This window comes from Nyctereutes procyonoides, unplaced genomic scaffold (assembly GCF_905146905.1).
Source record: "Nyctereutes procyonoides isolate TBG_1078 unplaced genomic scaffold, NYPRO_anot_genome, whole genome shotgun sequence".
NCBI classification, from domain to species: Eukaryota; Metazoa; Chordata; class Mammalia; order Carnivora; family Canidae; genus Nyctereutes; species Nyctereutes procyonoides.
In genome coordinates this window covers 1021651-1044446 of record NW_026575134.1, presented here as the reverse complement: position 1 = coordinate 1044446, position 22796 = coordinate 1021651, and the positions used below count along the sequence as shown (strand labels likewise).

The following is a 22796-nucleotide window of genomic DNA, read 5'->3' as shown; positions in this document are numbered from 1 at the left end:
ATTTATATAATTTCTTTCAAATATACATTGAAATATTATATATTTATATAATTATATATTATGTATATATTTATTATATATTTATATAATTATATGTTATGTATTATATATTATATATTATATAATATTATATATTTCTTTCAATATATATATTTTTTGTATATATATATGAATAAATATACATTTTGCTTCCCTTAGGTGTATAATAAATGGAAATTCTCATTTTGGATATTTATTATTTTTTTCTACCTTACAACTGATTAGTGCTTTCTGTGTCTTGTGTAAGATATTTTTTCCTTTCTAAGTTCAAGAAGAGAGTCTTCTATGTTTCCAGAAATGTTATTGTTTTACCTTTTACTTTTGGATCTGTAGGACACCTAGTATTCTACTGTGTCTCAAAAAATAGTTTAGTAATAAGAATATTCTCTTAACATAGCAGCATTTACATATAAAAAAATAACTCTTTCCTCTTGAGCTCTGGTGCCACCTTTGCCATAAATCAGAAGTCTATATACTTGTGGATCTTTTTCCAGCCACTATTATGGTTCTTGAATTGATTCCATAGGGTCTCTGATCTGTTCTTGGCCCTTTACATTTCTTTTAAAGATTGATTAATTGATTGATTGATTGATTGATTGACTAGAGGGGCAAGGGGAGAATCTCAAGCAGATTCCGTGTGGAGTGCGACGTGGGGCTCAATCTCACAACCTGAGCTGAAGTCAAGAGTCAGATGCCTACTCCACTGAGTCACCCAGGTGCCTGGCCCTTTACATTTTTATATGGATTTAGAGCTATTTTGTGAATACTGACTGTAAAAACTTGTCATCTTGATCAAATCAACAGCTCAGTTTGAAGTCAGTGGCATCGTCATAATATTGCATGTTCCAATCCATCAACATCCTACATTTTTTCTCATTTATTTAGCTCTTTAATTTTGTGTGGAGCCATTATGTATTTTTATTAAACCTGCTCATGAGTGTATGTTGTTTGTTAATTCTATTGATTAATGCTTTTATCATCAGCTACAGATTATGGATCCAGCATGGATCAACTCCAGAATTCAGTGTCTTTACCAAACTCACTTATTAACCTATTTAACGGTGAGTTCTTTGGAGTTTTCTGTGCACGTGAGAATGCCAAGTGCAAAACATCACAGCTTCACTTTACTTTGAATCTTCACACTTTGCTCTTTCTGACCTTACTATTGCACTTGCTAGGACCTCCCGTACAACGATGAAAAGAAGTTTTGACAGTAGATCTCTTTTTTGTTTTCTTTAGTCCAAAAAGGCCTTCAAAATGTCACCATGAAGAAGGTATTTGGTTATACTTTTATTTTTTTTCTAAATATTTCTTAACAGGTTAAGAAAATTTCCATCAGTTTCTCTAAATTTTTAAATTTTTTTCTGGCTTTTTTGATTTATCAAATGCTTTATTTTGCAACCATCAAGATGGCCATCTTTGTGCCTTTGTTTTTTTAATGTGGTGAACTACATTGATTTATTTTTTTAATATTAAACCAACTTTGGAACACACACCAATTAATCATGGTCTGTTTATAAAGTTTCATACATTGCCAAACTAGACTAGCTAATATTTTATTTATTATTTTCATACCCATGTTAATGACAGATATTTTCCTTTCTTATAATGCCTTTATAAGATTATATCAAGGTTCTACTACACTAACTTCTTTTTTTTTAAATAATTTTTATTTTTATTTATTTATTTTTTAATTTTTATTTATTTATTTATGATAGTCACAGAGAGAGAGAGGGGGGGAGGCAGAGACACAGGCAGAGGGAGAAGCAGGCTCCATGCAGGGAGCCCGACGTGGGATTCGATCCCGGGTCTCCAGGATCGCGCCCTGGGCCAAAGGCAGGCGCCAAACTGCTGCGCCACCCAGGGATCCCCTACACTAACTTCTTAAAGCAGATTGGGTTTTCTCTATTTTTATATCCTCTTGAAAAGATTTGTAGAAATTTATGAGTGAAGCTGCCTGGGCATGGAGTTTTCTTTGTGAGAATGTTTTAAATTAAAGACACAAAATCTTTAATAGATATAGAAGTATTAAGATTTCCCATTTATCCTGTGTCAGGCAATGATGTGATTTACAGGAAAAGTATTTATCCTGAAAATGCAGTGAAGTTTGGGGTATATTTGTAACTGCCAGAGTCTAGTCTAACCTGACATTAACAGTGCCGAAAAATCATGCGATGACATCCAACACTCATTTATGGATATAAAAAATGGTTTCTTATTCTGATTTAACAATATTAACCTAGAAAAAGTGCCTGCAGCAAATATCATAATTAATGCTGGGTTTTTCAAACCTTCCTTTAAGGAAATTAAGGGCACCTACATACGTACAAGACGCCCTGTTCTCATCAGAGTTGCTCAATATTCTGCTGAAATCCTAGATGGTGCAATTAGGCACTGAGAAAAAAAATACCCTTATAAGTATTGAAAAGATAGTATTAATTATTTAGCAACAAATCTGCCAAAAATAACCACACAACAATTTGGAATAATTTAAAAATGCTATTAAAAGTCATCAGATACTATTTAATGAAAATAAACACTATGATAGAGATGTGTTCATTCATAGGGAAACTTGGCATCAGAAATATATCTTTTTTATTTTTTTTATGATAGTCACAGAGAGAGAGAGAGAGAAAGAGAGGCAGAGACACAGGCAGAGGGAGAAGCAGGCTCCATGCACCGGGAGCCCGACGTGGGACTCTATCCCGGGTCTCCAGGATCGCGCCCTGGGCCAAAGGCAGGCGCCAAACTGCTGCCCCACCAGGGATCCCCCAGAAATATATCTTGTTTAAAAATTCATATATATGGGACGCCTGCGTTGCTCACTGGGTGAGCATCTGCCGTTGGCTCAGGGCGTGACCCCAGGGTCCTGGGATCAAGTCCCACATGGGGTTCCCTGTAAGAAACCTGCTTCTGCTTCTACCTCTGCCTGTGTCTCTACCTGTCTCTGTGTCTCTCATGAATAAATAAATAAAATCTCTAAAGAAATTCATATGCATTAGCAGTTTTAAACCTTTTCGTTTTGTATGCTACTTTAACTCCCAACAAATTCATAAAGATTAGAGAGCTATTCCTTGTGTGCATTGCATCTATCAACATTTATATTATCAGAAACTGAAGCTTAGGGGATCCCTGGGTGGTGCAGCGGTTTGGCGCCTGCCTTTGGCCCAGGGCGCGATCCTGGAGACCCGGGATCGAGTCCCACGTCGGGCTCCCGGTGCATGGAGGCTGCTTCTCCCTCTGCCTGTGTCTCTGCCTCTCTGTGTGTGTGTGTGTGTGTGTGTGTGAGACAATCATAAATAAATAAATAAATAAATGAATGAATAAATAAATAAATAAATAAATAAGAAACTGAAGCTTAGAACTTTTTAAAAAGATTTTATTTATTTATTTGAGAGAGACAGAGAGAGAGGATGAGTGGAGGGAGAGGCATAAGAGGGAGAAGAAGATGCCCCCTGAGCAGGGAGCCCGATGTGGGGCTTGACCCCAGGCTCCTGAGATCATGACCTGAGCCAAAGGCAGATGCTTCACTGACTGAACCACCCAGGGGCCCCTGAATTTGAGAACATTTTGCAGTGCGTATTTTTAGTTTATTTCAAATGACAGTAAGGAAATCATTGGATGTAACAATTTGCACACATCTTATGAACGATAACTATCGTTTCCATAACAGGAGAAGAATGCTTTTGTTTTCTATTTTTGAAAAGATATGTATCTGTTGAGTGGAAGACAGCTGGATTCCCATGTCTGTTTCTGCAGTCGTCTGTCCGTTGTAACATATAAATGAATGGCAAAGAGGAGAATCTTGGAAATCTTCTAAAAGGATCTTGGGACTTCTAGCGTACTCGGGCCCTACTTTGAGAATTATTGGCCTGTATATCCGATGTTGTTCTAAAATCCCAAGAAGTTTGGCATGTCCGGGTGGGAGTGGGCTGCAGGGGGTTGGTGCGTGTGAGTTGTGGCTATTTATGAGCTGAACTTACTTGTAAGTGTTAAATCAAGGAAGCCAAGACACCTGTGAAGAGCAATGCAGGGAGACCTGGCCTCTCACTCAACTTTATTGATTGCAAAGCCATGCCAAGTGAAGACCATTATGAATGGTATTTCAGTTTCTTATTGTGACTGTAACAAATTACCTCAAACTTAGTGGCTTAAAACAATACAAATTTATTATCTTATAGCTCTGGAGGACAGAAGTCTGAAATGGCTCTCACTAGATTAAAATCAGGGTGTCCACAAGGCTGTGTTCCTTAGTTTCCTTGCCTGTCTACACTACAGGCCATTTGCATTCATGGCTAGTGGCTCCCTCCACCAGGAGAGCTGGCAATGCCCAGACAAGCCTTTCTCCATCCCATCGCTCCGACTGTGCTTCATTCATCACACTTCCTGGTCTGGTCTTGACTCTCCTACCTCAGACTTACACTTATAAGGATCCTGGCCTTGGACTCCCCAGGAATATTTAGGGTCATCTCCCCAACTCAATAGACTTCACTTATCACATCTGAAAGGTTCATTTTGCCATTCAGGTACCATATTCCCATGTGCTATGGCTTAGCTTGAAGACATTCGTGGTGGACCATAATTTTATCACACATGGACAGAGAAGAAAACAGTTAAAATAACAAATAAAAAAGAGTCTAGAAATAGATTTATGCATATAAATGTATTTGATTTGTAAGTGATTACATATAACAGAGTGGTGGGGGATTAGGCATCCTTCAGTAAATATTTTTATAAAACTGGATATTCTTACAAAAAATAACTTAGGCTTGTCTCACATCATACAAAACAATTAAATCCAAGCAGATTTTAAAACCCAAAAGTGAAAGCAGTCCAATTTCATTTTTTAATGTGTTGCTGTCCAGTTTTCCCAACACCCTTTGTTGAAGAGACTTTTTCCCGTTGCATATTCTTGCCTCTTTTGTCATAAATTGACCATAAAAGCATGGGTTTATTTCCATGATCTCTATTCTGTTCCATTGATCTGTGTTTATTTTTATGCCAGTACCATACTGTTTTCATTACAACCCACTTGATTGTCGTAGATAACTTTTTAAAAGTATTGTTGGATTTGGTTAGCTAATATCTTTGTTGAGGATTTTTTTGCATCTGTTTATCAGAGATATTGGTTTATGCTTCTCTTTTCATTTTGAAGTGTCTTATCTGGTTTGGTATCAGGGTAATGCTGGCCCCAGAATGAATTTGGAAGCTGTCCTTCTTTTTCTATTTTTGGGAATAATTTGAGAAGAATGGGTATTTACCCATCACCCCGTGAAAACACTAATTCAAGAAGATAGATCCATCTTTATGTTTATTAGAGCAGTATTTATAATAATAAGATATGAAAGCGACCAAAGTACTGATTGACAGATGAATGGATAAAGAAGATGTGGCACGTGCCTACACGCACACGCGTGTGCACACACACTGGAATATCAGTAGCCATAAAAAAGAATGAAATCCTGTCATTTGCAATGATGTGAATGGAGCTAGAGAATATGATACCAGGCAAAAATAAGTCAGTAAAAGAAAGACAAATGCCACACAATTTCACCCATCTGTGGAACTTAGGAAACAAAACAAACAAAGACAGAGAGACCAAAAAATGGATTCTTAACTATAGAGAATAAACTCGTGGTTGCCAGAGGGGAGGTGGGTGGGGGGTGGGGAAAATGGTGAAGGAGATTAAGAGTAGATTTATCATGATAAGCACTGAGTAGTGAACAGAATTGTTTGTTGTGTCACCATATTATACACCTGAAACTAACATAACTAACATAACACCATTCCAATTATATTGGAATTTTAAAAAATTAAATTTAAAAACTGAAAATGTGAAAAGCAAACAAACTTTGATAAATTATACTACTTTAAATTAAAATTCTTAGGTAAATTAAAATCACAAAACATAAAAACAGGGAAAATATGTCAAGAGTAGAAGATACCTGTAACCAAAAGCTGATTAGTGAAAATACACAAAGATGTCATGACACAGAAAGAAAAGACAAAAACAAACAAAAAATACCATAAATGAAATTCCAGAGGTGTGCTCGTAAGTCAGTGTGTCATAAAAAATAAATAAGATAAAATTTAAAAACTTGATTTTTATCATCTGATGTAAATATTCCTACAAGAGCCAATTTCAAGGTATCAACTTGGTGTCATTGAATGAGATGTGTATAGAGCATCACCTGCTCCTGGCTGGTGCAGGCGGCCAAACCACACCACGGCTTTATCTGGAGATAATCACTGCTAGTCTATAAATCTTGCTAATATATGTTCCATTCCAGAAATGTATTTAATGGACAATTTTTACTTCATATGCTAAAATTTTGTATCAGCAAAATATTCTATAAATGTGTTTATGTAGAAGTTCTTAATAATGACTATAACTATTCCCTTAGATAGATGTAAGATTTATATGAACTATTCTTTATTTTAGATAGTTAATTTATGTTCTATACTTAGCTGCATAACTAGCACCACAACCTGTTTTTCATTAAAAATAGACCCACATCAGGAGCGCCTGGGGGCTCAGTTGGTTAAGCAGCTGCCTTCAGCTCAAGTCATGATCCTGGGGTCCTGAGATTCCCCCCACATTAGGATCCCTGCTCAGTGTGGAGCCTGCTTCTCCCTCTCCCTCTGCCTGCCCCACCCCCTGCTTGTGCTCTCTCTCTCTCTTTTTCTGTCAAATAAATAAATAAAATATTTTTAAAAATATAGACACTCATCAGAGCGCCAGGTTGGCACAGTCAGCTGAGCATCTGACTCTTGGTTTCGACTCAAGTCACTATCTCAGAGTCATGAGATGGAGCCCCATGTTGGGCTCCGTGCTCAGCGTGGAGTCCACTTAAGACTCTCTCTCCTGCTCCCTCTGCCCCTCCCCCCTGCTTTCTCTCTCTCTCAAATTAAAAAAAAATATTTAAAAAATAAGTAAAAATAGACATATATCTTCATTCACGTCCTTAGCTTTTATCTCCAGAAGTGGAAATGCTAGAGTAAATCTCTTTTTTACTCCACTAGTTTTACTCTTCATCAGTGTATTCATTTGCTGGGGCTGCCGTAACAAACCCCCAGGACAGGGTGGGTTAAGCAATGGAAATGTACTCTCTCACAGGTTTGGGGGCTGAAAGTCCAAGAGTCATCAGAGTTGTTTCCTTCTGTGGCTTCTCCCCTTGGCTGGACGTAGCCAACTCCTCACTATGCACATCGTCTTTCCTCCACGAACACATGGACTGAGACAGAATTTCTGGTGTCTCTTTCCTCTTCTTATAAGGACACCAGTCTTTTGGGATTATGGCCCCACCCTTATGACCTCATTTAACCGTAATTACTTCCCCAAAGACCCCATCTCCAAATATGGTGACATTGAATTAGGGCTTTATCTACTTTTTCTTTAGTTGTTTGTACTTTTCTTACCATTTTCTAATCTATGCTCATGAATACTTAGACCTTTGTTTCCTACGAGTTTAATAGTTTAGTTCTTACTTTAACCGGTCAATCTTGATTTAATTTTAGATGGTTTGAGGAAAAGGTTCAACTTTATTCTTTTGCATCCAGGATTCCCAGAGCCGTATATTGAACAAATGAGTCTTTATCCATTGCTGACCTTGGCACCCTGTGGAAAATCAGTGGAGTACAGGTATACGACTGCACTGGCACGTCTGCCCCATTTATCTCTATTCCTATCATCTGTCAGTACCACATTTTTTTGGTTACTGTAACTTTGTAGTATGCTTTCAAATTGGGAAGTGTATGTTCTTCTACTTTATCCTCCTTCGTTTTGACTATTTGGGGTCCCTTGTAGTTCGACACAGATTTTAAGATCAGCATCTTCACTTGTAAAAAAAACAAAAACAACAAAAACAAACAAACAAAAAACAAAAACAACAAACAAACAAACAAAACCAAAAAGCTATTGGGATTTTTGATAGGGATTACACTGAAACTGTAGATCCCTTTGGGTAGAATTATCTCCTTAGCCATGGTAAATCTCCTAATATATAAACATGACCTGTCTTTCCATTTAGTTGGCCTTCTTTAATTTTTCAAGCAATGTCTTGTAGTTTTCAGTGTAAAGGCCGGGGAGTGAGAGATAGTAAACTATAAATTGAGATACCACGGCTCATCTTACTGAAATTCATCGGCTTCTCTCTTCAGTAAGCATTCCCCTGCCTGTTTTACGTTTTGTTTATAGATTCTACAGTTATGAAAAAGTTTATTCTGATCATTTTTGCTGTCTTACTTAATGCTTTTGTGGAAATATGGTGTTTCATAGTTCCCTCCTACACTGACATATTATGATGAATTTTCTTGTAATTTGAATGTGTTCATCTTTGACTTTTGAATGAACATTTTATATGCTTAGTTTCTTTTTCTATTCTTTCCTTTTTGCATTAATTGTCCAAGGGCCATGCCCATTTTCCATTGAGCTAACTTTCTATAATGGAATATCTAATAACAAATCCTTATCTCTCAATTATTTTGAAAATAAGTTATAGTTTTTTTTTCCTTTTTTAAATTTTGTTTTTGGTGAACTTTTACAATATGAAGTTGTAACTATTATTCATTTTTCTTTCATGCTTTTTGCCTATAGTGTCATGATGTTTAGAAAGCCCTGCCCTACACTATAGGCAGCATATATCATTGATTTACATTCTTATTGTCCTTATAATGTAGTTAACTATCTCCAAAACCTGTCCTATTCTAATTCTCAGAATTCTTAATAAAAATTGTCTTAGCTTTAAAAGTATATTTCTCCCTATCTTTTTGTCTATGCTAAATATGTATTTGTCACCTTAAATTAGAGACTCTTCATGATGATTTAAATGAAAAATAGTCCAGAGATAAGCATAAACTCATAATAGAAAAAAAGAGCAACTCACTTTGGCCTGGGAATTAAGCACCATCTCTGACAGGCAAAATCAGGAAAACCTAAGAAACTCCATGTGTCTCGTACATCACGAAAAATGTGGAAGTGATAATCCTGTGGCCTGGGAAGCTAGATCTGTAGATAGAAGTCCATGCTTTCCTATTCAGTTTCCTACTCAGTTTCCTCTTCAGTTCCTATCCAGTGTTATTTGAAACTCAGTGCACCCAAAAGCAGATGTAGTCTCAACTTTAATTGTAGGTAATCATAATTTCATCAAAGAACAATTGCAAGGAATGCATGTGGAATTGTTTGTCAAACAAAAGATGCTGTATAAATATCAGACAGCCTCATAGCTCTATAATTAATTTAAGTTATGGTCCTATTGTTTTTGCTTGGCATAGGTTTCACGTGCAATGACCTAATTGTTGCTTTGTACTGTCCTTGGAGCTTCCCCTGTGTGACCTGAAACTAGTCCTCTGTGAAGGGCAGCAAGAGACAGAAGAGGCAGGCCAGATGGGCAGGTGACAGGTAATGAGCAAGGGAACTTACACATGAGACTTAACCTTGGGTGTCACAAAACAGGGAGATCTCTGCTCCCACCTACCAAATCTTGAGGTATCTTTAGAGGCTTTACCTGGTCTCAGTCATGTGTACCATCCAGTGGTCTCAGCACCATATCACTGTCTCAAGGCTGTGTTTTGGGGGCAGCTTCTAGTATGGAAGTGCTGCGGTCCAGCTCACAGGTCAGCCGGCAGTCATGTCCTCCTTATGATGGCAGTGATCCATTCCAACAGTCATGTTTCCCAGCGATAACAGATAAGATGATGCCTTCCTTCCCCACTACAGTCTCCACTGAGGACTTAAATCTCTGGAAACACTCAGAATTTAGCATGTTTTTGCATCACATAAAAGTGCAAAAGGAGGCTGTTTTCCTCTTAGCCCTTCAAACATACTACTGCTACTAAACTATCCTGATTTTTGTTTCTGCTACTCTGTGGGATGACAATATGAAGTCAGCACTATATTTTAATCAGAGTTTTTATAATATGTAAACAATGAGTGGATAAATATTGCAGGTAAACATGAAAAAACAAACAGAAATGTATTTAACAGGATGCAGGTTTAGTGGATGATTATTGAAAATAACATTGATATTATATCATCCAGGCAAGAAATGCTGTTAGAAACATTACGGCTGTATATTAGTTGTGTCTGTAAACCTGGCTCTGTAGAAACCTGTAACTATCATTTTTTGAAAAGTGTTTTGGGTCACAATTTACATTAAAGTAAATAATTCAGTTTTCTTTTTTATAACCACTATTTGTGTGTAAAGCATTGCCAGGCTTTCATATCCTTATTCAGGTATTCTTACTCATGGTCACATTTTCATTTCTGCGTTTTAGAAAAATAAACCACAACACCAATCAAGAAACATAGACAGGTTTCTGGAAACTTGGTGAGACATCCAAATGTAACAGAATTAAGATTTTTTTTTTAATAAAGTCAAGTTGTGAGACTTTAGTTTCTATGGAAACACATTTTAATGATAAACAACCCAAATAATGAATTATTTACTTGAAAATGAACAGCTATAGAAGATATGACACACACCTTTTAATAGTAATTTTATTACTTTGAAATAGTTGAGATCAAGAAGCTGTCATTCCTCCCAAGTAAATTTGCCCATCCCTTTTACTTAGTTCTTAATAACTATGTAAATAGGAATCAAATGAGTAGACACACATCTTTCATCCAACTGAAAAAATTGATTTTTTTTTCTTGATCTTTCCTTGAAGTACAAAATTTGGAATCAAGGTTTATGTTCAATTAAAAGCAAGACTGAAAAATAACCCCATGTAATGAATGTCCTGCTTCCCAGGAGTTATGGCACCACAGAGACGGTACCTACTTCCCGCCAACCAGCGGAAAGGTCAGAGTCCTCACTGTGAACAGCCAGTTACTGTGCAGATTTTCTCAGGCCAGTGTGATCTGCAAATAAGGCATCCTGACAGAGGCCAGCTGAGTCATTTCAATGGCCCAGTCAAGCAGTACCTGGTCAGGCCCAAATTGCCTTCCCTCTCAGACCCAAAGATCATCAGGACCCATTTGAGACCAACGTGGAAAATAGGCTGCCATGGTCTCCGTAATATCCCACTTAATGTTATTCATCTAATCACCATGGTTTTTGGAAACTGGATTTTCCCAGTGATACAAAATTGTGCATCCTCCTGTCATGCACATTGGCTGGTTGTTTGGTTTTCTGTCTTCCTGACCAGCACAAGTAGATGGAAGGATGGGGAAACCCTGCTGCCATGCACCACACACGCACACACAGACCCACCGACACACATTTAGAAAACACTAAGCCTGGAAAGAGTCTTAATTGCACTTGTGGCTGTTTCTATGCTGATCTCTATCTAACATTTGTATAGACTTTACAGAAATGAAAACGTTCGCTTTAATGGAAACCAAGGGAATTATGACGGTTGGTACGTGTGTGGAATCCATGAGGTGCCAGTGTGCTGGGCACAGAAAATGGTGTTTCATGCACCTGCCCACACAGCCACTCTGCAGGACGATCCAGAGCACATATGGAGGACAGCACGTCTCAGACAAACCCAAAAATGTGTGTTCTGGTCACTCAACTAATGACAAAGCAGATGTGCATTTTGTCAGATTCCAAAATTTAACCTTTATTCATGGTTTCACACTCTTTCCATAAATATTTATTATTTTTATTCAATCTTTTTAATCTCTGACATATTTATCGTCCTCACTTTCATATTAGTAAACTGAGTCTCCTAGCTTACATATAATGCCTAACCCTTGTACTTTTTTAGACTCTTGATTCTAGTTTTTCACACTACACCATAGGTGTGAAAAAATGCTTTTAAAAATATTAACAGGGGGCATTGAGGGGGCTCAGTCAGTGAAGTGTCTGCTTTCGTCTCAGGTCATGATCCTGGGGTCCTGGAATTGAGCCCTGCGTCAGCTCCCCGCTCAGCATGGACTCTGCTTCTCCCTCTACTCGCCCCCCCCCCCGACCTTGTGTGATCTATTTCAAATAAATAAATAAAATCTTAAACAATTAAACATTTTAAGAGTTTATTCGAGCAAAAAATCAATCGAAATCTGGTAGCATCCGACCTAGCAAATGGGATGGGGCTCCAAGGAAGGAGCAGAGACAAGGACGTTGCTCTAGGTAAAAAGGCAGGTGGGTTATTGCAGCATTACTTTCCTTTAGGGGGTGATGGGGTCTATCACGCAAGCGACCCAACTAATGCTGCTCAGGTGACTCCTGATTGACTGGCTGAGGATTCCACTTCTGAGAGAGACAGAGCTGTCATTATGACGTCTGAGTTTGCAGACGTGGGACTGAGGATAAGTGACTAGATATTGGACACATAGTTTTCAACAGCATGATCTTGATTGAGATGAAAAGAAAATTGACCCTAAAAAAGCCTCCAAAACAATAAGTAATAGGAATCAGAAACGATCGCAGAACTCTTGGGGCCATGAGGGCTGCTGCATCCTCGCACTGTGTTTGGCACAGAGGACATGTTCAGAACAATCTATTATAAATATGAGTGTGGGTATATGATGCAAATTTCATTAAAAATGATCTTTTGGTATAGCCAGACGATTTTTTTCCCGCATAAATGAAGAGCCCTTTGCAGGTCAAATCCTAAAGGTTACATATAAACATGCAAAAATGAGGATGACTGGGGCCCCTGGGTGGCTCAGGGGTGGAGCATCTGCCTTTGGCTCAGAGCGTGACCCCAGGGTCAGGGAACGGCTCCCTGCATGGAGCCTGCTTCTCCCTCTGCCTGTGCCTGTGCCTCTCTCTCTCTCTGTGTCTCTCATGAATAATTAAATAAAATCTTAAAAAAAAAATAAAGGTGACCTACATGTCACATCATTGAACGCCAGTAGAAAAAAAGTACAACTGCACTCAGTGTGAAGGAGAAGTCATTGGGTCCAGTTAACAGAGGCACAACTGGCCAGACCTCCTCCCCTGGCTTAACATCTTCCAGGCAGTCTTACCTTTGCTTTTGAATATCCAGCCTACATAAAATGTACATATTTTATGATGCATCGTCCTTCGGGGAGTATATTTTGAAAAAAATAGAGAGCTATTTCCCCGCGACTCCACACCACGTTTTCAGTGAAACCGTGGAGAGGAAAAAGCCATCTCACATTCCATTCCAAATACAAGTATTAATTCATCATAGTCAAGGGTAATGTTTGAAATTTGTTCCAGCTTTAAAAATGTATCTGTCTCTTGAACGTTGCCAGCCCTGGGAGGTCCTGTTACTTCATACAAAGGGACCAAATGCAAACAGCCACATTAATAATCCGTGATCCTAAGAGAAGACGCTCTTAAGCCTTTTACAGTTTAAACGTTACATTTACATTTTAACATGATGGTTTGTTATATATAGTGCTTTTACTTTGTATTAGGAACCAGACTGAGGACTTTTGGATGTCATGCAAAGCATTCAGTGTTTTCACAATTAATCAGAAATGGGCATAGGGTTAGTGTCTTGTGTTGAATGGCTGATGCTAAGAGCGAAATGCTAGTGTGATGAAAGCAGCTTGAGGCGTTACAATCAAGGTTGACAATATTAAAAGATTCAAAATCCCTCTGTTTGGTTATTTCTGTAGATCTCCTTTAAATATGTCATGGAGCATATTTAGATGTTAATGGATGAATCCAAGGCAATAATTCTAAATTGAAATCTTTATACTATAGGAAGACTACTCTGATAATTCACAACAGTTAAGTGGGGACTTTAAGTCTTTCATTTATAACTTTTGTTATAATACAGTTGAATAAAAGACCAAAGAGTCTCTTTAGGATTTAGTGTGTAAGGTAAAACGAGAAACACAAGGCCTCAGCAAAGTTTGGGATGGTGGTGGTGTAGGGGGCAAGGGAAGGTCCCCCCAGATGTGCGACTTTGTCATATTGGTGGTTTTAAAGACTTTTATTTATTTATTTGGGAGGGAGAGAGCACAAGTGGGGGCAGAGACAGAGGGAGAGGGAGAAGCAGACTTCACACGGAGCAGGGAGCCCGATGTGGGGCTCAATCCCAGGACCTGAGGTCATGACCTGAGCCAAAGGCAGACACTTAATCCACCGAGCCACCCAGGCACCCTGGCATATTGATGATTTTAAATAAAAGTTATTGAAGAAACAACCGGTGTAAGAACACAGAGACCCTCCTCTGTCCCCCCGAAAGCAGGAAACGCATCTCCCATATGAGAACTATCCTTCCTAACCTAACAAATAAAGGTCATCCTATGACCAGAGATAAGAACTTTAAGGCCAAAAAAGCTGTAAAAACAAACCTGGTTATTTATTTATTTATTTATTTATTGGCTTCTAATCTTCTAATCTCAGCCTCAGTTCCATATGGAATCTCCTACTAATTAAAGTTCACAAAGTTAACTTTTCTTTGTCTTGTCAACTCCTCACAGATTATCTCTTTGTCTAGAAAGTATAAAACCTACCTGTCTTGGTCATTTATTTAGGTCTCAATTTCATCATTGGGCCTCCCTGTGCATGTAATAAAACTTTCTCTCTTTTTTCCCCATTAATTTGTCTCATGCCAATTTAATTCCGAGTCCAGATGGAAGACACTGAAGGGTGAAGCATTTTTCCTTCCTTTCAACGGAAAGAATGGAGGAGCATGTCAATTTTTTTCACTTATGCAATTGGGTCATAGCATTTGTTTTATTACAGGCAAATTTGAAAATTAGTTAAATAGAACCAGAATACAGGTTTAAAGCTTAGAGCAAGCATGTACTTAGAATACAGCATATCCAAAGACATCATCACAGAAGCCTGGCGTCGGACACGCACAAGATGATGGGTGTGAGAGGGAACATTTCATTAATGAACTTTATCACGCAATGAAGTTCTACAAAAGGGGCTAATAAAAATATCCAACAGAATGGAGTGGGGTTCTCGAATACATGCCAAAAAATAGGAGAGAATAATATTTAATTTATGTACCAAATCCTGTCGAAGATGGTGACTGGAGCAAATTCATTTTCCTTTACCTTCTCAAGACCTTGGTACCTGATAATAAAATCGTGTACTAATTTGGCCACAGAATAGCATGAGGGATCATCTAGGGGGTGTGAGAAAGGAAATAGGAAGATGAAGGGGGAAGGATGACATCCGGGACAATAAAATCCAGTGAAATCGGGCTCCCCGGAGCCTGCTGTTTGCTTAGGAGACAACGTTGTGATGAGTCTAAACTATTGCGATTTACGTTAATCGTTCCCATGTGTCTTTTGTTGAAACACATGTTCCAGAAAACTAAGAAAAGGTAAGATTTGAGGAATCCATGACTCCTACTGAGGAGAGCCTTCCAGCACATCACCCAAGATGGTTTGTCCAGCAGCCCAGGGAAAGGTCAGTGCAGACTTGGTGGGGGGAGAGACGGGTGGCCTGGAGAGGAAGTAGTCCATGAAAATTAAAAACCGCTCACAGATCTGGTATGATGAAGGTCTAAAAATCGTACAATCACTGCGTTCAAGGCTTTGGTGATGTCAACATATGGGGAGACAAGAAAGGAGGAGACGCTTAAGGAAGGTTCTGGATCAAAGGAGACCGAGATGGGACAGCTAAACACAGTGGGTGGTCTTGGCTTAGAGTCTGGGTTTGAAAAAATTAAAAATCTACCTAAGAATTGAGTAAACTGGAACATGGTTTATATGTTATATCAAAATACTGTGAGAATGTGAGGAGCTGGGAGATAATTGGATGGTAGTTATACCGAACCCTGCATGGTCCTGGGGTCCCCTGGGGACACGTGGCGGGGCGAGGGGATAAGAGGATGCACCTCACTGTGTTGGGGGTGGCATGCATGTCAAAGGGATAGAGAAGGTGATTTTGGTGAAATACTAAAAATTGCTGATCTAAGTGATAGAGTATCAGTGCTTGTGGTACACTTGCAAACTTCAGGAAGGTTAAACAATTGAAAAAAAAGAAATAAAAGATTAATTAGTGCGAAGAAAAAAAAGAAATGAAAACAAAAAAAAAAACTAAGGAAAATATATGCCAGGAAAAAAAAAACATAGATGCATGATAAACTCTTTGACTTTTCAGTTGACAACATTTCAACAGCTGCCGTAGGAGCTTCCTGCTTATTGCTTCCTGAAAAGCAAGGATTGAATTCTGCTGGGAAGGGAAGAGTGGGGTAGGCATTGCAATAAAGCTACATTTTATCAGAAAAGTCAGGAAATAAAGAGACACAATATGAAAGGGAGGAGCGCCTGGGCGGCTCCGGCCGTTAAGCATCTGCCTTTGGCTCAAGTCATGGTCCAGGGGTCCTGGGGTCGAGCCCCGACTGGGCTCCCTGCTCAGGGGAGTCTGCTTCTGCCTCTGCCCACCTTCTCCCCCTCCTCGTGCTCTCTCTCTCTCTCTCAAATAAATAAAATCTTAAAATATCAGAAAGGGAGACAGAACATGGAAGACCCCTAACTCTGGGAAACTAACTAGGGGTGGTGGAAGGGGAGGAGAGTGGGGGGTGGGGGGACTGGGTGACGGGCACTGAGGGGGGCACTTGACGGGATGAGCACTGGGTGTTATTCTGTATGTTGGCAAATTGAACACCAATAAAAAATAAATTTATTATTAAAAAAAAAGGAAAAAAAAAAGGGTGGGCAGGGGAAAACCAAGCCATAGCATGGGAAGCATATTATTTTGATGCGTGGATGTGACAGTTTTGAAGAAAGAGTAAGAACAGTGACAAGAGCCGGCACTGTGACGGGCCCCTGAGAGCATCACGTGGCAAAATCCACGGGGGCTTCACCCTCAGCTTTTCAGTGCAGTGAGTGCCCCTGGTAACTGTGCATGCATGCCACACTTCTAAATACTTAAAATCTAAACAGTATTATGTCTTTTTAGTAGCTAGATTGAGCAGGAGAACATACTGGAGGGAAGAACACAGCTCATGGCCCTAGAAGAATGAAGTCACAGCAAGGACGAGGTGCTGGCTGCACCCTGGGGCCCACACAGTCACTGAGTTTTATGAACCCTCACCATCTCTCTTCTCATTATAAACCAGTTTACTCCACATTCAGAGAAGCATATCCCCTGAGGATTCTTTCTCTCTCTCTTTTTTTTTTTTAGGTTTTATTTATTTACTTGGCAGAGAGAGAGAGAAAAGATAAAAAGGGAGCACAAGGGGATTGTGGGTGGCTCAGGGGTTGAGCACCTGCCTTCAGCCCAGAGCCTGACCCTGGAGACCCGGGATCGAGTCCCACGTCGAGCTCCCTGCATGGAGCCTGCTTCTCCCTCTGCCTACATCTCTGCCTCTCTCTGTGGGCCTCTCATGAATAAATAAATAAATAACATCTTAAAAAAAATAAATATAAAAGAGTGAGCACAAGCAGAGGGGCAGCGGGGGCAGAGGCAGAGGGAGAAGCAGGCTCCCCATACGCAGGGAGCCTGATGCAGGGCTTGATCCTAGGACCCAGAGATCATGACCTGAGCAGGTGCCCCCCTGCCCCCCCCCCCCCCCCCGAGGATGCTTAAATTTACATCTCACCTTTTGAAATCAGGTGCAAGGTCGGAAGTCCACAGGAACCTTAATTCGTGATTCAAGCTAGCCTTCCACCCCAATCAATCAAGTGAGGGAAGAGAATAGGGTTAAAAGGTCGGCACTTCCTAAAGGAAATATTGTCAGGAGACTTTCCTCAGCTCGTGTCACCTGCCACGACCCCGTGGAGGACAGGAGACTGTGGGTAAGGGACGAAGGGCCTTCCTGCTAACGGCACAGCTGGAGGCCGGACCTCCCTGTTGTTTGATTGGCTGCACTGAGATAGAATCAAAAGTACCAGACAAGTTACTCACTGGACAGGCACAATTCAGGGGTTTTTAGTGTTTGCACAGATATTTGGAGTCAGCGACAGAGGCAGTTTGACAATATTGTCATTGCCTCGAAGTTAAAGCCCGACCCCTTTAGCTGCCATTACGGAGCACGAGCCGGGCGGATGCTGCGGATGGGACAAGGGGGCAGGAGCACACGGTGGGGCCAGACGCAGTTATGCAGCTGGACCGACTACCCAGAGGTTCCGCACTGCCCGTGGCAGCTCGGGGCCTTAGGACAACCCTGGCGTGTGGCCCGACAGTCGGCTGGAAGGCTGCCCTTGTGGCCCGCGGTAAGTAAGAGGGAAACGCCAGACTCGCCTTGCTTTCAGGGAGAAGGATGATTGCAAAGGTTCAGGGACTTGTGCACTGTCGGGGCGGGGGGCGGCGGGGTGCATCCTGGCACAGCCACTGTGGAGGGTCCTCAAAACATTAAGCAAAGAGCTACTGTATGATCCAGTAATCGCACGCCTGGGCGTTTACCCGGAGACTATGAAAACATTAATTCGAAGGGAGGCACACACCCCTTTATGTTTAGAACAGCTTTCTGTGCAGTAGCCACCAGTTACGGAAGTAGCCCAGTTGTCCACCAATAGGTGGATGGATAAAAAAAGTGAGAAGGTAAAGAAGGTATATATATATATATATACACAATAAAATATTATTCAGCCACAAAAAAGGTTGAAATCCTGCCATTTGCAACAACATGGATGGATCTAAAGAGTATTACGCGAAGTTAAGTAAGTCAGAGAGAGACAAATACCGTATGATTTCACTCATATGTCGGATGTGAGAAACAAAACAAACGAACAAAGGAAACAAAAAGTGAGAGAAACAAACCAGATTTTTAACTATAGAGATCAAACTGGTGGTTACCAGAAGGGAGGTGGGTGGTTGGGGGGGTGGATACATGATGGGGATTAAGGGTGCACTCCCCCCGATGAGCACTGAGTACTGTATAGACCAGGGAATCACTATACCGTACACCTGAAAGTCATGCAGCTCTCTATGCTGACTATACTGGAATTAAAAAATAAAAAGACTTCCCTACCCTGGGAGGGTCCAAGGGACACAGTCCGGGGGACAAGGAGAAATAAACTTGTGAAGATGGCCTTGGCAGTTGTGAAGAGCTCTGTGGTTGCTCTTTCTGTGGGCCACACCATCCACTGGACGCTGCAGCCACGAATTGGGAATCCTAAATCTAGTGGGAGTCCCTGGATCCCGGGGTGGTAGGGCCAAGTGGTGGCACTCAGCTGCCCAAGGCAGGGTGGGCATGGTTGCTGTCATGGACAGTGGAAACACAGCAGCAGTTGGAACATTCTGACCCCAGAAAACCTCTGGCAGCTGCTGGATCATGGTGTTCCTACAAGCGAAAAACTGGGAAGCCTACTACGTTCTTAGTCTGTCTGGATAAACAGGAAACTTCTAGGTGAAATGATCAAAAGTCTAACCTGAATAATAAAAACAGAGTCATGGCCCTTCTGTCATTTCCCAGGATTGTGCTAGTTGGCTCAGGGCCCCTTGAATGAAGGGCGGGTAGGGTCCCCTCAAGAAAGGTACCTGGTACCATGCCCAGAATTTATACTGTTAATCTTGCACGCAGCATTCCCCAAACGTATCTGTGGCCTTTTATCAGGGTAACTGTGTGCTGGGGCGAAGGAAATGATCAGAACTTTTAGGGGTGACTGGACTCTGGCTCTAGAGTGACACGTATTCCAGGAGACCCAGAATACCACTGTGGCCCACCAGTCAGAGGAGGGGCTTAGGGACATCCAATTTAGCTCAGGTCACCTTGCAATGAACCCAGGGGGACCCTGAGCCCATCCTATGGTGATTTCCCCAGTTCCACCATGCGCATTTGGAATAGGTGTACTCAGCAGCCGACAGCTTTCCCACATCGGTTATCTGACCTGTAGAATGAGGGCCACTATAGTGGGAAAGGTCAAATGGAAGCCACTAAAACTGCCCCCTCCCAAGAAAACAGGAAGCCAAAGGAAATACCACATCCCTGAAGGACTTGCGGAGATTACTGCCGCCACCCAGGCCTTGAGAAGATGCAGGGTGGTGGCTTCCCATCGCGTCCCCACTCAACTCACCTATGTGGCCTGTGCAGAAGACGAATGGAGCTTGGAGAGTGATCATGAATGATCATTAGTTTAAGCAGGTGGGGACTCCAATCGCAGCTGCTGTTCCAGATGTGCTTTCATTGCTTGAGCAAATGAACACACCCCCTAGTACCTGGTGTGTAGCTGCCGACCTGGACCTGGCGGATGCCCTCCTCTCCATACTTGGTGAGGCCCATCAGAGGTAGCGTGCTTTCAGCCGCCAAGACCAGCAGCACATCTCCTCTGTCCTACCGCAAAGGTGTCTCAACCCTCCAGCCCTATGTCATAATTTAGTTTTCAGGGATCTTGATTGAGTTTCCCTTCCGCAAGACATCACAGTCACGTGTGATATTGCTGACATTATGCTGATTGGACCCAGCGAGGAAGAAGTAACGACTACTGGAGACTTCTTGGTAGGACAGTTGTGTGTCAGACGGCAGGAAATAAATCTGACAAAAATTCGGGGATCCAGCTGTACGGCGTATTGAGGTAGCCATCCTAGGGTAGAAGACAACCTGCTGCATCTGGGGTCTCCTATGACTGAAACAGAGGCGTAAAGCCTAGTGGGTGTCTGGATGTGGGGGGCAACGTAGTCCTCATTTGGGGTGTGCTACTCTGGTCCTTTGACTGCGTGACTTGGACAGCTGCAAGTTTTTAGCGGAGTCTACAAGAAGAGAAGTCTCTGCAACAGGTCTAGACCGCGTAGCAAGCTGCTCTGCCCCCTGGGCCTGCTGATCCCGTAGGTCTGATGGTGCTTGATGTGTCAATGGCAGACAGGGATGTTGTTCAGCGTCTTTGGCAAGCCCCTGTGTGGGAATCACAGTGAAGGATCTTAGGATTTTGGAGCAAAGCCTTGCCATTTTCTGCAAATAACTACTCTCCTTCTGAGAAACAGCTCTTTGCCTGATGCCGGGCCTCTGTGAGCCACCAAGTGGCTCATGCGATCTGAACCGTCCATCGTGCGCGAAGTGTGACCTGACACCGAGTCATAAAGTCAAGCATGCACAGCAGCTCTCCAACATCACATGGAAGTTATATGTGAGACCAGCCCTCCCAGGCTCTGCAGATACAGGTAAGTTACAAGAACAAGTGGCCCCAGTGCACATGGTCCTGACTCCCGTCACACTGCCTTCCTTCCCAGTGTGTACCTGTTGCCGACTAGGGTGCCCTGTAATCAGTTGGCAAAGGAAGAGTAGGCTGGGTCTGGTTTATGGTTGTGTACGGTGTGCAGGCTCCATTCGAATGTGGGCAGCTGTAGCACCAGAGCCCCAGTGTGGGACGTCGCCCAAGGACGGCAGGGAAAGGGAATCCTGCCAGTGGGCATCTGTGTCTTCACCTTACTTGGAATGAGAAGTGGCTAGATGTGTGACCATATACCAATTCATGGTCTGTGGCCGGTGGATTTTCCAGATGGCCAGGGACTTGAAAAGGACATGATTGGAAAATTGATGGCAATGTAATTTGAGCAAAAGATCTGTGCATAGACACACTGAATTGGCAAAATAAAATCATAAAGGCATTTGTGTCCCACGTGAATCATTAGCAGAGGTTATCAGTGGGGGGTTTTAATCAAGGGGATAGCATGATCCATTTTGTGGGTCGGCCTATTTCCTCGGCCACCCCGTCATCCCCTCATGGCCTTGGGAACAGAATAGCCATGGAGGCAGAGATGCAAGTTATACATGGGCTCAGCAATAGGACTTCCACTCACAAAACCAGCCAGGCTATGGCTACTGCCGAATGCCCCATCTGCCCGCAGCAGAGACCGACACTGAGCCCCTGATATGGCGCGATTCCCAGGGTGGCCAGGCAACCACCTGGCGGCAGGTTGATTACTTTGGACCACTTCCATCACAGAATGAGCTGTGTGTTGTTCTTAGTGGAGCAGACACCTAATATGGATGCAGATTTGCCTTCCCTGCCCACAATGCTTCTGCCAAAGCTGCCATCCGTGGGCTTACAGTGCCTTAGCCCCCATCACAGTATTCCACACAGCATTGCTTCTGATCAAGGAACTCACTTGACAGGAAATGAAGTGCAGCCACGGGCACATGCTCATGGAATCGCTAGTCTTACAGCATCCCCGGGCCTCCTGAGGCAGATGGCTCCATACAACAGTGGGATGAACTCTCGAAAGCTCAGTTACAGTGACAGAGAGGTGACAATACTGTTGAGGACGGGGGCAAGTTTCTCCAGAAGACTGTGCATGCTGTGAATCCTTGTTCCCTAGGTGGTACTGTCTCTCCCACAGCCAGCAATCGTGGGTCCAGGAACCAAGGGATGAAAATGGTTTGTACAATCAGCTATTACCCCTAGTGACCCACTAACAAAATGTTTGCTTTCTGTCCCGTGATCTTTTGCTCTGCTGTCCTAAAGGTCTTATTTCCCAAGGAAGGACAGTTATGTCTCTAGTAGGAGACACGGCAGTGATTCCATGGACCTAGAAACAGAGCCTGCCCCCCACTAAGTCTCTTCATGCTGTGAGTCAACAGGCAGAGAAGAGGGTTCCTGTGCGGCTGGCGTGTTGACCCTACTGAGGAGAAATTGGTGTCTGCTACTCCACAGTTACGCTGAGGAAGTGTGTCTGGAATACGGGGGACCCCTTGGGATGTCTCTTAGTATTACTATGCCTAGTAATTAAGGTCAATGGGAAACTACAGCAACCCAATTCGGCCAGGACTACCAATGGCCAGTCCTTTGAGAAATGAAGGTTTGGGTCAGCCTACCAGGCGAAGAACCATGACCGGCTCAAGTGCTGTCCAAAGGCAAAGGGAAGACAGAATGAGCAGTGGGAGAAAGTAGTTCTAAACGGCAGCTACAACCATGAGATCAGTCACAGAAGTGAGGACTGTGGTTGTCATGAGAATTTCTTGCATATTCTCTTATTCCATTATCATAT

The 22796-nt window shown here is 41.9% G+C and overlaps 1 pseudogene; it reads left to right on the top strand.

The window, feature by feature from the left end:
- Positions 1-19360: 19360 nt before the first annotated feature.
- Positions 19361-22213, top strand: LOC129494084 (uncharacterized; annotated as a pseudogene).
- Positions 22214-22796: the final 583 nt, after the last annotated feature.